Genomic DNA, 16619 nt, shown 5'->3' on the forward strand with positions numbered 1-16619 from the left:
TTCCAGAAAATCCGGAACAGTTAGCAGGTATGGGGTTAATTTTTATATTAATTGCATATACTACTTATTAAAATCAGTGTTGAAACCTTTCTGATATAGAAGGCAATGTCTGAGTTCAAGAGTTTAGTCATCACATTTCGTTGTTATTGGACTTTCAAGCCTAACCACTTCACGGTCTTGTGTTTGTGGAAGACTTGGAGTTTCTACTAGTGATCATTTATTACAATGACCGTCATTATCATGTGAATAGAATTTCCTCCTCGGACTTGTTAAATTTCACATAAGATGTTATGAAAAGTCGTTGCTTCAATGAGCATGACTTTCAACTGTAAATGAAAATGAATATCACCTAAATACCTATCCTTATTCCCGAGATCAGGCGTTCCTAATTTTTCTCGGTTATGGAATCCTAAATGATGCAGCATCTCTCCACGATATTCCCGGACTTAATAAACAAACTTATATAAGGACAATTGTGAACGTATTAACCAATAAAAGCCTACTCTTTTAAAAAAAAATATTTAATAAAAGACGGAAAAAGTGTTCTTATCATTATTTCTTATCATCATTTCTTATCATAAATAATCTTTAACTAGATGATAGGTCAGATAGTTGAATTCACAGCCTTGGATCTGAATCTAGTCCAGTTATTAATTTCTTTTTGGTGTAAAGCTGATGGGGAATGAAATGAGCTTAATTGTGGCTTTCATTGAACTGAAAATTAAAAGAAACTGCTATAAACACTGGAAATAGATATTAAGAAAACATTTTTTTATTAACAACCGACTGGTTTTAGCCGGTTTAAGCAAGTTGCAACGTATAATCACTTCCTAGTAAAATCGGGGGCATAATTTTTGCACTTAAACTCTGTAGAAACAAGTTAAGCTGAGTAATATGAGGGGTAGAACACTCAGCCAGACAACCGAGGCTCGAATCCCAGAGATGGCCGGTCAAATGAAACATGAATCAAAGTTCAGATACATCATTCGAGGTTTCACAGTGCTGACAAAAAAATTTCCAAACTGATTGAGGGATCATAATTTACAGTCATCTTGCCCATGAAAGGTTTTCGTGTTTTTCTGCTTCATTAAACGCAAATATGTGTTGGTACCTCTTAAAAAGTCTTCTAGAAAGGCAAATTTGTACAAATGTTTTATTTATGAGTTTTCTTGTCTGCTGGGGAGATAAAAGTACATTATTTGGCAAAAGTAAACAGAAAACATTAATATAGCAGGATTGGCCTTTAAAGACCTGTCACAAAATAAAATCGCAACAAATCACTTTTTATTTAAATCTACTTTACTAAAACTAGTATTTTGATAACTAATATTCGGCTTCTCATAACCTTACTTACAAAAACGTTCTAAATTTCATTAACCTATAAACTAATTATTATTATCATTATTACTTTTTCGAACAAGTAAAAGTGATGTTTTAAATAAAATTTCTCGAAAAATATGGGGAAAATTTCAGTAATGAGGTAGTGTGTGCAAAAAATGATTAAATTACTTTCTCTCTTTCAAGGAAAAAAACTCATAATCACCTACGTTCTATTCCAAAAATAGAACTGTTCAATCGTTTTTATTTAATTAGATTTCTAAAAAATCCATGTCCTTCCAAACGGCCAAAAAAAGGGAGCGTCTTTTTTTATTGCGTCTAAGTTTCCAAAACCAATAATTTATTACCATTATTTTGAGAGAAAGATAAGGTAAAGGAGGAAAAGATTCAGTCAGTAGAGATCAAATGTAAGAAAAAATTAAAATTCTTGCTACCTCTGCCAAGTCATCTTATCCAATTATTTACGAAAGTAAATTATAGCTTTTTTTACCTTTGAATAAGAAGTGGAAATCTTCACCTTCGACATAATTTGTTGAGGCAACTTATTTTATGATTGAAAAATACACTAATCAATCTGTGTATTATTTCTGTACCTTACAAATTCACGTTATTTTTTAATATAGATATATTTTCAGTTGCACATTTTTGTTTTTAAAATAATTAATTTCAGTTTGAAATACACTGCTCAAAACAATTAAAGGATATTGAGGTTGTGAGTTGATCTTGCACCTGGAGAATTGTTTGATTGATTGATACATTATCGACGGAGGTAGTACGCTACATGAGATAAATATGAAAATTGTTTGTCAGAAGAAAATGCATTTTAAAACGCATTTGGGTGCAAAAGGAAAAGAAACACAATTTGGGTATTTGAGAAAAACAAATAAAAAAAGTGTTTCCTGAAAAGAAAATTATTTTTATAAGGGGGTAGGTCTTCCCCGGATGGCCAGCAACGTTGAACACCTTTGAAGCATAGATTCAATGAAGTTATTAATGAGGGGCTGGGTATTCTGTCCCACTCTTCCAGAAGAGCTCTTTCCAGTTCTTGGTGTGGAAGACGACTAGTTCGTCTGCCTAGAAAGTCCCAAACATGCTCAATCGGGTTCATGTCCGGAGAGCACACTGGCCAATCCATTCATATAATTCCTTCCTCCGAAAGGAAATCATTCACCTAGTTAGCACGATGTGGCCTGCAATTGCTGTCGATTAGCATAAAATCATCTTCAATTGCTCCCGCATAAGGAACTACAGTAGGTCTCAGTATCTTAACACGTTCACGCCAGGGTGACCCACCGGTGGGTCACGCTAGATTGTCTCATCTTGGCAGCGCACTGGAGTAAAGACTGACAACAATAAATTTCATTTTTTAGTTTTTTTCAGGGAATAATAAAAATCCATAACTACCAATCGTTTTCAACGGATGCAATTTTTATATTGAATTGCTCCTTCGCCGTGATAAATTTCCTTACAGTGAATTGATATTGTTGAGAATAGATTAACTCCTCCCGAATATTATCTAATATCGAAATAGTTCTTCTACCAGTATTTTCTCCTTTCCCGTACCAGTATTTTCACTTTTCCCGGCGTGAACGTGTTAATCCTTTTATCGGCTACTGGTCAGAGCTCCATATCGAATGAGAGAGAGATCCCCCCCCTTTTCCAAATCTTACACTTCGTGCTCGAATTCAGGATGGTTTCTAGTGCCACGTTCCCTCCAAATGAAAATACGCCTATTATCAGGATGAAGAGAAAAACGGGACTCGTCAAGGAAAAGAATATTGCAGCTTTCAGAGAATATTGCGGCTTTCAATTCTCCTTCAGTTCAAATGATCTGTTGGCTACTCCCAGCTGGCGCGATGGTAATTTGCTTTTAAAGTGACATACACCATTGGTCGGCGAGCATGCAGACATACAGCGTGAAGGCGGTTTCAGACAGTTTTGTCGAAACTGTGGTGCCGATAGCTATGCGAAAATAGCCACGCTATAGCAATAGCTATAGCGTGGGTGGGTGGCGCAGTTGGTTTGTCGTCGGCCTTCTGAGCCCAAGTCTGCGTGTTCGATCCCCGGCCCAGACACCGGATTTTCGAGATGCAGAAAATCCTCAGCGGCCATGTCGTATGATTATGCGGCATGTAAAAGATCCCTGTAGTGCCTTATTGGCTCTTGGCATTTCCGGCAAAATTAAATTCCTAGTACACTTTAGCATCCAAATAGAGTCTCGGTGCTGCCATCGAGTGTGGCAGAAACTAGACGTCCAAATTAACATGACCAGCGGTATCTCACCCATTGTGGTGGTCCTGAAAGAGTGGATACCACCTCTGGAGAACGCACTAGGCCTGCTCATCGGCAAGAACGATAATGCAGCTCATTGGAAATTTAAAAAAATAGCTATGCGAAGGTGTTGTTGAAGAAGAGTGGCATTCATATTTCGGTGCCACCGAGCCGGTAGCGTTAAATAACGGTCTTCATTGGGCATTGCTGCACGTCTACGCACTTGCCCTGATCTTCGGCCTGCATATTCAGTCTCCAGAAAACGTTTAGAGATCCTGGAAATCGCACTTTGTGACATTCCAGTAGCTTCTGCTACTTCGGCTTGTGTCTGGCCCGAACCGGCCAACAACTCTCCGTGCTTCTGATTCGATTAAATGACTTCATTGAGGAATCGCACTCATCGAAACAACGCGCTTACTGAGTGTCGATCATTCTTTTCCTCTTTGTCTTACATTAAGTTGAAAGCCAAATCAAATTCGCTGCCTCTAATGCGTCGTCTTCGTCAAACTCAAAATTTGCGTTCATAAACACTATCTATGAATTCTCATACACTTAAGCATTCTGATGCGGTTTTAGTTTATTTAAGTGTACTATAAATCAAAACCATTTTAAATTGAAATTATAAATCAAGAAATAAATAAGAAGTATACATTTTACTAATACTTTAAATTTAAAAATAAAATTGTACTCAAAATGTGTATAAATTGGAACATAGTATGTGCAGTTAGAAATACAAATGTTTCGAATGCAAACGTTATATTAACGTTAACCACAATTTGAATATATAATTCCACGTCAGTTACAATCGGTGATCGAATGACGTCTTGCATGACGTTCTCGGTCAACAATGTGTTAAAGCATAGCTGCATACCTGCCAACTTTTAACCCCTTCCATTATGATTTTTCCCAGTGGTATTAAAATGGAATAAAAATTTCAATTTTAAGCAAAATAAAACGTTGCATTTGAAAAAGATTAAACTGCTTACCAAGATAGCAACACATATTAATATATATGCTTAATTTTTTTAAGAATAGTGGTGACGAAAATCATTCAAAAATTTAATTTATAAAAGAAAAAATAGTATATATTTACTACCACTTTAAATATAAAAATAAAATTTTATGCCAAATGCGTAAAAGTTGGCAGGTATGTAGCTGCCATTCTGCACCGCCGCTGAGAAATAATTTTCTCAATGTTAGCAACATTAGCTTTTTGGCGTATTAAATCTTAAAGTTTAAAAAAAACGAATTTAACTACCACAACGAGTCAATTATTCAAAACAATATGCAAATAAGATCTTTTTTTTTATTGTTAATTAAGCTTATCAGCTTATCTAAATAAGTTAGTTCTTCGATAATTGAATTCTTCCAAACTGTTCCCAATTGTCTTACGACCACAGTGCAAAATCTCTTCCAACGACCATTCAAGTTGACAGGTATGATTAAAGACTTATTTTCTCTCCTTCCGAGTTGAGTATTTCTTTTAAATTTAAATACCGTTTTTGATTTCTAAAAAAAAAAAAGGTCAAAACAGGATATTTTATTCTTAAAACATTCTAATATATATATACCCACATCCTCACAATAACGACATTCAAACACCCGGTTGAAAAAATCCAGCAACAAGTCGTATGACGCAATATCGCGTGGACAGTTACTATTTAGAAATCGATTGCGAAGATACGTTGCTAAGGTAACGGCTCACACCGGGGGGAGGTCTAACAGGTTGGCAAAACTCCGTTATGTTGCACGCGGTAGCTCAATTGACCATTATCATTCAACATTTGATCCCACCCACTTTGTCAACCCACTTTTATCTGGAACATCCAGGAACACAAAATACCCACATATCTGTTTCCTATTCCGGCTCGAACATAAAAGGTGAGCATTTAATCTATTCACAATGTCTCTATGCAAACAAGGTAAAATGCAGGTAATTAATCAATAGTCAAACACAGAGAATTATTGTCTTTTTGTTGACTTTAAGCTTTATGTGGTGCTTACATTAATGGGGAAGCATTAGGAAATAAAATTTTGATTTCCTTCTTTTGATTAAGGAGATATATTTTATGAAAGAAAAGAAAAGTGTACAAAATGACATTTAATGGAACTTAGCATTTTCTAAATCTGTTCTTAATTTTCAGAAGTCAATAAAATAAAATACCTAAGTGATAACGCTTTCATAATAGAACTTGATCTTACCTACTTCGAGCGTGGGGACTTAAAATCTGAAATTGACTCTTATACAAAAGCAACAATTTTTTTAAAAAAAAAAGAATATTATTTTTTGTTTTAATTTATTTTTTGTCCGAAAGCACAAGTTTATGAAGAACATTTATGTTTATAAATATTTTTTTTTGCACTTGTCTAGCTTGAAAATAATACTTAAAACAGTAAGCATATAACCTTAGAGCAGTGTTTCCCAAACTTATGACTTTTGTGTACCCTATCTAAATTTTTCGTAACGCTGAGTACCACTAATAAAAAAAATGAATGAATTTTCGACAATAAAAAAATTGCATAAAAGTTAAAAATCACAACTGGCTGTTGACACCACTAATTATTAACTGTTAACTCTGCAAAAAAATATCCAATAGAAAAATACGTAATCATAAATTTTCATGGCTAGCTTTGTTTTTAAACAAAAAAAAATTAAATTTTCATTTGTTGCAAAATATTTCGCATAACAACGCGCACCCCCGCTAAATTGTTTCCGTACCACACTTTGGGAATCACTGCCTTAGAGTATAGCATCAAAAACAGAAATGTAGTATCTTTCCCAACAGAGGGCTAAAGGCATGTGTTGTAAAACAATATGAAATAGTAGTCTGCCACTGAACGCCGGATGTAAAGCATTGGCTTTGATGAAGATAATTTTGTATTTTTAATTCTCTGAAGGGCGCCACCTTAATAATATGGAATTTGTAAAATAAATGTATATATTTTTGATTGTTGATGAAGCCCATCATTTTGTGTTTTCATCAGTGTTCAGAAGCAGAACAACTATAAGTTTTTTATTTTATCTCAAAAAATGAAATGTAAAAAAAAAACAAAGAAAAGAGTAAGAAAATGAGTATAGTCATAGAAAAAGTTAAAATTATAATATAGTATTTGTCAGTTTAAGTAAAACTTTTTGTTTAAGTCATTGCTAACAATTCAAATTTCTCCGAGGCAATTCTAAAATATAAATTAAGGTAGTATTGTTAAGTTGAAACACAATATTTTTAGTTTTGATGTCAACAATACAGTTCAATTTTTCACAAAAACGATTGTTTCCATTGTTAAGTTCAATGTCAACAATTCAAATTTTTCTGAGGCAACTCTTAACCTCTAAATATTATTTTTTTATATACACATTTCTAAATGTCAATATTCAACCACAAAACAACTTAAAGTTCTCAAATTTAACATGAAGTTGTAAAATGTAATGAAAGAGGGTCATAGCAATAATGAAAGTAGAAGTAAAGTTAGTACTGTAAAATTAAAACAATATTTTTAATCAATGAGCCAAGTTCTTCAAGAAGCAGTTGTAGAAGTAGGTTTTTTATTTAAAACTTTTTATAGAATTTCTTTAAGAACACAATTGTTAATTTGGACATTTGGCGATACAACACTTTTAGAATTGAAGGATTTGTTACGTCAAGCGCTAATTTTGATCTAGTTGCGCTTCTACGGCATTTTGATTTATGTTGCTAAGTTAACTTTCAAAAAATTCTTCGGCTGGCAACAGCATTTTTATTTTTTAAGTTGCTTATTTTTATTTCTTTTAGAATTCGTTATTTTTTTAGCGAAATGTTTTTTAACCTAACACAATTCTTTGCCGACTGTTTTCTCTATGAATTAAGAAAATAAAGTAAATATTTAACTGTTGTGAAAAGAATCTTATTTAGTTGTACAAAGTACTTCAGCCAAAATTTGGGAGCCACGTAAGAGAATCATATATATTAGATCAGAAACACATCATTAAAAGGCAGAATGCTTTGGTGTTTTCAAAACAAAGCAAACGTTGCCACCGGTGGAAAAGAAATACAGCCAAAATTTGGGAGCCACGTAAGAGAATTATATATAATAGATATTCGGGAAGAGTTAATCTACTCTTAGCATTAAACAGTTCACTGAAATTATTATTTTCTAGGCGAAGAAGCAATTCAATATAAAAATTGTATCCGTTAAAAACAATTGGTAGTTATAGATTTTTATTATTCCCGAAAAAAATTTCAAAAATGAAATTTATTTGTTACCAGTTTTTACTCTTTTCCGTCTTTATATATATGGGCTTTCAGCCCTGGTCTACATATTACCAGGTTGCAGCAACCGTCCCCCCGGGAGAGGCCTTCGTGCAACTCCTGATACAATCCCATCATGAACGATAGGTCAAGCCCATAGACTTGCATCAATTATCAAAGAACTCTTAAAAAACCGAGATGTATTTCAACTGCTGCAAACAATTATGAGGGAGACTACTCCGGAATAATTTCACTTTAGGACTAAAACTGAACTCTTCTCTGACTTTAAATATGCATCTCTATAAATTACAATTTAATAATCTTGAATACTTCACACTAGATTACGCCACTAAGGCTTCGCAAAGTTTGTAATTTCTTCCTGATTCTGATTACCGATTTTGTATATTCTTTGCTATCATCAACTCTGATTCCTGGCTCTGTAAATATTTATGCTTTCATCAATTTGTCTCCCGATTTTATATATACTTACGCTATCATCAACATTAAACACTCAATTTCAAATTTCTACTGATCATCAATGTAAATATCACAGATTAAGTTTGTATATCATGTTTTCATATCTAATGATGGCTATTTTCAATTTTCTTTGCAATTCATGTAAACCTTCGATCCAGTTGTACTTTCTAGTCATGGCAATATTATTATGTAACCATACTATCATATAACTCAAAATGACTATATACACTGCATTATTTTCATGATGGATGGGTTAGAGGCCGCTGCGCGGCCTAGGCACCCAATTTATTTTAAATAAAGTAAGTAAGTCTATATATTACATTCTTAACTCTCCGATCCAAGATAACTGTATGAACCGCAGTCAGGGCTGAAAGCCTATGTATACCAAGACGGAAAAGGGTGAAAACTGGTACGAACGACATTTCATTCTAGCGTTTTTCTAGAGAAAAATAAAGTTTATGCAACTTTACAGAATTTTTTACAATTATAGCATATATTTAAAACTGCTTTATTGTATTTAGTACATAGTGATATCAAGATGCCAACTTTCTCCGATTTGCAAAAAAATATTTTCTTGCTGTAATAAAATTTAAGTTATTTTTAGTTTAGTATATTTAATTTTAATTGATTCCTCCGCCACAGCATACCTCCACATTAACTGTAAATGAATTTTTCAAGTGGTAACAGAGATGCCAACTGCTCCGGACACGCCAAAATAATTAAAAAAGCGGTAAATAACTATTAAGTAATTTTTGCAAATATTTGCTATTTCTGCTCTCTTTCTAAAAGGTATAGCATGACTTACGTGCTAAATAGTGGTGAATTATCTAAGCCTAAAAATTATTTAAAAATAGTGGTGGATAAAAATCTACTAAATTGAGTTTATTAAGCCAAGAATCACAATTGATAAACTACCACTTTAAAATATATATTTGCTGTCCGGAACAAGTTGGCATCTCTGTGGTAATGAAACAATTAACGAAAAACAATCTTACTAAATGTATATTTATAATTTGACCAGGTAGGAATACTCTATAACTTTTTGCTTTTATATATTTGTTGAAATTATTTATATCTAGTGGTGGTCAAACTCATATGTAACTATTACAGAGATGCCAACTGCTCCGGACACGCCAAAATAATTGAAAAAACGGTAAATAACTACAATATAATTTTTGCAAATATTTGAATATTTTTGCTTGCTTTTTAAGAGGTATAACATGACATAACTACTATAAAGAGGAGAATTATGTAAGCCTATGAATTATTTAGAAGTAGTGGTGGATAAAAATCTACCAAATTGAATTTATTAAACCAAGAATCACAATTGATAAACTACCACTTTAAAATATATATTTGTTGTCCGGAGCAAGTTGGCATCTCTGGGTAATCAAAGTAATTCTTTCGCAGTTTATTTGTGGGCAGAGTTATATTTGTTTGATTAATTTAATTCGCCATTACTTTGTTCAAAATAAAACAATTTAGTTATACTTTGAACTAACATTGATTATATATATGATTAAACTAACAATAATTATAGTAAAAGCAAAGTAAGTCTGTCAAATTAGCAACGACTACATTTAAGTTACCGTTTTTTATTTAATTACATCCTGATTCTGATTTTGTACGAATGCTTTTCTGAATCACCCGTCTCCAAGGGGTTAATATACTTCTTTCTTGTTAAGTGAGTCACGTGCTTAATCACTACTGTTAATTACTTAGTTTTTACTTGTCTTTTGCTCTTAATATTTGAACCTTTTCAGAACGGGCGAGTTATATCACTTTAAAATATTTATTTGCTGTCCGGAGCAAGTTGGCATCTCTGCTATTATTATAATTTAAAAAGTTCAGATGAGTAACGAGTTTTACTACCACTTTAAATATAAAAATAAAATCTTCCACGCAAAACGAAAGAGTTGACAGCTATGATCATATGAAATGTAACTTCACTGCAGTCATCTCATGGTGACTCATATATGCATTCTCAGAGTGTTGATAATCAGATAAAACTGGTATCCAAGCTATTTTTATAGCAGTTTATTTGAGGGGCGTGGTAATAATGTAATAATAGTTTATTTATATCACCGAGACTTAGTTCAAATTAAAAATTATACTGTTACCCTTTTAACAAATATAGATTGGATGTATTAAATTTAAATTGAAAGCAAAAATAAGGTTGTCAAATTTCCCATGCCCAAACTTAATCTACAGCTTTTTATTTTTTTCAATCCTGTTTCTGATTCCATACGTATATATTTATGACTCCCGTCCCGAAAAGGTTAAACTGCAGGCGTAATTATCCTTGTTCTACAAGTTTCAATATTTAATTCGCTACCAATTTATGAAAACTGTTGCAGAAAGCATCCCTGTTGCTAACTAGTTTAAAAAAAGAATCGATTTATTGCTCCAGAAAACTAGCAATAATTTAAATGGTTTTACTACCAGTTTTTACCTCGAACCACCAATTACTACCTCGAACCACCAATATCTGTAGTTTTACCAACTCCTACTATAACTGAAAGCCTTCACACGGCTTTTTGTAGGTAGTCCGATCAGACCACTATTTTATGAATATAATTGATTTGTTTTATTTACTTGTCAACCACTACAGATTCAATTCTCAAATATATATGATAAATTTCTCTCAAGTACTCTTAAAATCTGCACCAATGAAGCCCGGCTATACCGGTGGGAGGCGAGAGAGTGCACAGGGAGTCTTCCCCCTTTTGTAAATGTGCAAATATTCTTTCTTTATCTTTATCTTCAATTTGTTCCCTTTATTATGTATCAACTTGCGATTTTTTTTTATGTATGACTCAGACTTGATTTTATCAATTATTGTTCATTCTGAGATTTAACTTAATGTTAACGCAGCACCTCCCTTCCCTTCCACCACATATTATCCAATTTAGATGAAAGAGCAGATATCCATACATGGATAGGTACTCTGAAAAAAAATTGATTAGTTAGTTAGTTAGTACTCTTAAAATAGAATTTGGGTTCCAGCGCACAAGTGGTTCGCTTTTTAAATAATCTGCGCAGACAACTTATAAGAAACCGTGTGGAGGCTTCTGATGTAGGAGCATGGCTGAAAGGCCTGATATAGCAAGACGGAAAAGATGAAAAACTGGTACGAAAGACATTTTATTATAGCATTATTTCCGAGAAAAATAAAATATCTGTAACTACCAAGATTTCTTCAAGATTTTAACATATATATAAATCTGCTTCGTTTCCAAGATTAAATAGATAATGTTGGATAGTTTAAAAAAAGAATAAGTAAACTCCTCCCGAAAGTTAGCAATTACTGAAATGGTTTTACTACCAGCCTTTCCGTCTCGCTTTCACCCCTGTGTAGGAGGTGGTGATTTAACCTTAACGCACCTAATCTCAGTTCGAATATAAATTAATGGTCTTGAAAAATTGGAAATAAAAGAAAAATTAGAGTAATATTTTTCAGAATTAATTAAATTTATGTGAATAAGACTTAATTTCTTTTTTACGTATTAAATATGATTATAAATAACGTTATAATTCGCTAAACAGCAGTAAATAAATATTCACCTAACACTTTCAAAATTTCAGAGCTCACTATTAAAAATAAATTATATTTCGATAACTTTTATCCCATTTTTTTCCTTAACTGTATTAAATGCGGTTTTTATTTCATTCGGTTAATACATACTTTCGGTTAATACATACATTCAATTTTTTTAACATATTAGTTAAGTAAGTTTATAATTTATATACGTTTAAATAGGAAAATATAATTATTTATCAAGTATTGAACTTTATTAAAAACAATTCATTCGGTTAATAGTTACTTTAGAGACTATATTCAATTTTTTTATTATATTGGTTAAGTAAGTTTGTAATTTATATACGTTAAAATAAGAAAATATAATTATTTATCAACTATTGAACTTTATTAAAAACAATTCATTCGGTTAATAATTACTTTAGGGACTACATTAATTTTTTTTAATATATTGGTTAAGTAAGTTTATAATTTATATACGTTAAAATAGGAAAATATAATTATTTATCAAGTATTGTACTTTATTAAAAACAATATACAAATCACAATCTATTGGGAGAATCCAATAAAGCTAAAAAAAACTTGTTTTCCATATCATTTCTGTATTAAATTGTAGTATAATAACTTGTGCTATTTTTTCCATTATATTATATATACAAGGGCTAATATTATACTTTTAGGGTCGAAGCTTTAACTTTTAAAGTAGCTATTATCTAATAATATTTGTTAGAAATAATTTCGATGATTTTAAAAATCACAACCTTTTAATTTCCCTCTGTCGCAATGAAGATTTTGTGAAGTTTTAATTAAAATAATTAATGTGTGTTTTAAAACATTTTATATTTATTTTTTATATTCAATACAATAAATGACCTTTTTTTATTTTATTAGGTAAATACAAAGTAAGATTATAAAACTGAAATTGTGCCTTTAAAATGAAAAAATAATAATTCTAACTAAATAACTTAAGAAAAATAAGCTAGTGACATTCTAATTTGGGTATTATAGACTTCCTTATGAATTATGATCGACAAATTAACATAACATAAATTTAATTTAGTGTTTCTTACAATAAGTAATAATGAAAGTTATATTCCAAAAATGAAAATATTTTCTTCGCATTCTTTTCATTGTATTGTATTCATTGTATTTTTATATGTTTGTATTGCAATGTCATGTATCTTTAAAAAAAGATATTTTATCAACGGACATTTTTTTTCTTTTTTTAATTTTCCCACCATTTTAATTTAGGATATTTTTATAGTGAATCTATTGCATGGTGTTGAGAAAGTATTTTGTCATTATTAGAAGCTAATTATTGTAACTAGTTCTGAATGATATGCTTCTTATTTAAATATAATTTGAATAATGACCGTTGATTATCAAGCTCCGCACAAATTTTAAATTATTAAAAGCTAACTATTATAAGTAGCTCTGAATGATATGCTTCTTATTTAAATATATTTCAAATGATGACCGTTGATTATCAACCTCCGCACAAATTTTAAATTACTAAAAGCCAATTATTATAAGTAGCTCTAAATGATATGTTTCTTATTTAAATATATTTCAAATGATGACCTTGGATTATTAGGCTCCGCACAAATTTATTGTAAAAGCACTTGAAGAAATAGAACTGTAAATGAGAAAAAGTAAATCTCAAACTAAGCGCGTAAGCTGTATTAACACGTTTTGTCCCGAATTTATGTATGGAAACGATACAAAAAGTGGTTTTATGGAGAAAGTGGATTAATATATTATCGAAATTAATTGGTTTTTCCTCTGTTATGGCATTCAAAAAGTCTTTGATAGATCAAAAAGTACTTGTTCCTTATAATTCCAGATCTAATCAGAAATAACTAGGTAAATCATTGTGGTATCTGAGAATGTTTTAATTCACCCAAATAAATGAAAATGCTGAAAAAAGTTTACCACCACAATGAATGTCTTTGAAAAAAGGAACCGTCCTAAATATATGACGCTGGGCGTTAACCGGTTAACCTGTTCGAGACGGGCAAGTCATACATGCATTCTCGGGGTGGCGACAATCAGGGTAAAAAATAAATAAAACTGGTAGGTAAAATGTGTCTATAGCAGTTTATTTGGGGGAGGAGTAATAACAGTTTGATTTACTTAATCTATCACTACTTAATTCAAAATAAAAATTCTATAGTTACACTTTGAACTAATATTAATAAGATAAGTTAAAATTAAAGTGAAAGCAAAATGAAGACTTTAATTTTAAAAAATAAGCCATGTCTCATACCTGCCACCTCTTCCGGATTTTCCCGAAGATTTTATTTTCATATTTAAAGTGGTAGTAAATATATACTATTTTTTCTTTTATAAACTAAATTTTAAAATGATTTTGATCACCACTATTCTTACAAAAATTAAACACATATATTAGTATGCGTTACTATCATGATTGTCAACTTAAGTTTTCTCAAATACAACGTATTTGTTTGCTTAAAATTGAAGTTTTAATTCCATTTTAATACCACTGGGAAAAATGATAATGGGAGGGATTAAAAGTTGGCAGGTATGACTAAACTTAAGCTACTACTTTTCATTTTTATTCCTTCCTGATTCTGGTTCCATACGAATACATTTATAACTCGCCCGTTCTGAAAAGGTTCAAATATTAAGAGCCAAAGACAAGTAAAAACTAAGTAATTAACAGTAGTGATTAAGCACGTGACTCACTTATCAAGAAAGAAGTATATTAACCCCATGGAGACGGGTGATTCAGAAAAGCATTCGTACAAAATCAGATTCAGGATGTAATTAAATAAAAAACGGTAACTTAAATGTAGTCGTTGCTAATTTGACAGACTTACTTTGCTTTTACTATAATTATTGTTAGTTTAATCATATATATAATCAATGTTAGTTCAAAGTATAACTAAATTGTTTTATTTTGAACAAAGTAATGGCGAATTAAATTAATCAAACAAATATAACTCTGCCCACAAATAAACTGCGGAAGAATTACTTTGATTACCCAGAGATGCCAACTTGCTCCGGTCAACAAATATATATTTTAAAGTGGTAGTTTATCAATTGTGATTCTTGGTTTAATAAATTCAATTTAGTAGATTTTTATCCACCACTATTTCTAAGTAATTCATAGGCTTATATAATTCAACACTTTATAGTACTTATGCCTTGCCACCATACCTCTTAAAAAGCAAGCAAAAACAGTCAAATATTTTAAAATTTACTTTATAATTATTTACCGTTTTTTTAATTATTTTGGCGTGTCCGGAGCAGTTGACATCTTGGAAAGTGGTGAATTATCTAAGCCTGCGAATTTTTTATAAATAGTGGTGGATAAAAATCTACTAAATTGACTTTATTAAACCAAGAATCACAATTAATGAACTACCACTTGAAAATATTTATTCCCTGTCCGGAGCAAGTTGGCATCTCTGATTACCAGTTTTAGCTTTTTAACCTGGTTGATACGATTTTATTCTGGCATGTATTTGCGACATCCGACGCGAAAGGGTTAAACTAGAATATCGGGTTTAAATACAGTATTGCCATGTGAGACAAAAAATGCAATATTTTATTAAACGAGACTTAGCAACTTTGTATAGCATTTTTTTTTTTTTTAAGTTTTTTATTGAAAGTGAATGCGAAGAATGTTTTTGTTTTAAATATGAATAATTTAAAATGTAAGTCATAGTGATAATTACAATTGAATAATAAAAGAGATGATAAATAAATAAAGCTGAATGTAGTATCTACCACATTTTACATTTTTAGTCACCTGTGACTTTAAATATATTATCAGCATTAAATAGTAATAATCTTCTCACACGCAGGCAAATAAATTGATACTCTTGGGAAAAATTACTATACGAAAAAGTGGTCGTGCATATTTGTTTATACCAAGTGGATATTTCTTTTTGATACCTACCACTCAAAGTTTAAAAATGTGATGTGATATACTTCAGATCCATTTATATTTTTATTATATTATGGTAGAGAGAACTTCCTTGCTTCAGGGATGCCGCAGACGACTATTAATGTAAAAAATGGTAAAAACTGAATTCACTTTTATTTATTTATTATCTCTTTAATTACTCAGTCGTAACCACTACTACGACTTACATTTCAAATTACTCATAATTAAAAGAAAATCATTATTCGCATTTATTTTCAATAGCGAACTGGAAAAAAAATGCTACTAAAAGTTGCTAATTTTGATTCATTTTAACAAAATTTTGAATTTATTATGCAGCTACTTTTGCATTTTTTGCGGCCCGTTGTAACCTCGTTCTTGCTACAAAATAAATTCTAGCAACGTGCTATCACTTTGTTTTCTTTGTTTGAAAAAATTTCATGTACTTTTAAAAGGACGCTAGACATAAGTACGTTAATTAAAAAATTTGCTTATCTAATAAACTGCCTAATATATAGTACCAGTTTCTTATTTAAATATAAAAATTTAATATTATAAATTAGATTATCCATTATATTCTTCTTTATAGTTAAATTTAAATTAGAAAAGCTCACGTCCCGTGAGTATGTGTGTCAATTGATGTCAGATTTTGAAGATTTCAGTTGCTTAGTTCGAGTACTGAAAAATAAAATACTAGAATACTTCGTGAATATATATGTTTCATATTTTCTTCTAGTATATAATTACACTACTTTCTAAGTGCAGAGATGCCAACTGCTCCAGACACACCCCAATAATTCAAAAAACGGTAAATAACTAAGTAATTTTGCAATACTAACTAATCAACTTTTTTTCAGAG

At 31.1% G+C, this 16619-nt stretch overlaps 1 protein-coding gene across 2 annotated transcripts in view; it reads left to right on the forward strand.

Moving 5' to 3' along the window:
• The window catches only part of CngB (Cyclic nucleotide-gated ion channel subunit B), a 103845-nt gene that overhangs the window by 16248 nt on the left and 70978 nt on the right, over positions 1-16619 (forward strand). The window contains exon 1 of one of the 2 annotated variants that reach the window (XM_087160876.1): positions 5360-5490. The exons of the other annotated variant lie outside the window; for it this stretch is intronic. The gene's annotated coding sequence lies outside the window, so the exon portion shown is untranslated. Of the gene's footprint in view, positions 1-5359; positions 5491-16619 lie in introns of those variants that run through there. 2 annotated transcript variants of the gene reach the window in all.

This window comes from Parasteatoda tepidariorum, chromosome 4, assembly GCF_982258835.1.
Source record: "Parasteatoda tepidariorum strain Cologne lab strain chromosome 4, Ptep-v5.0, whole genome shotgun sequence".
Classification (NCBI taxonomy): Eukaryota; Metazoa; Arthropoda; class Arachnida; order Araneae; family Theridiidae; genus Parasteatoda; species Parasteatoda tepidariorum.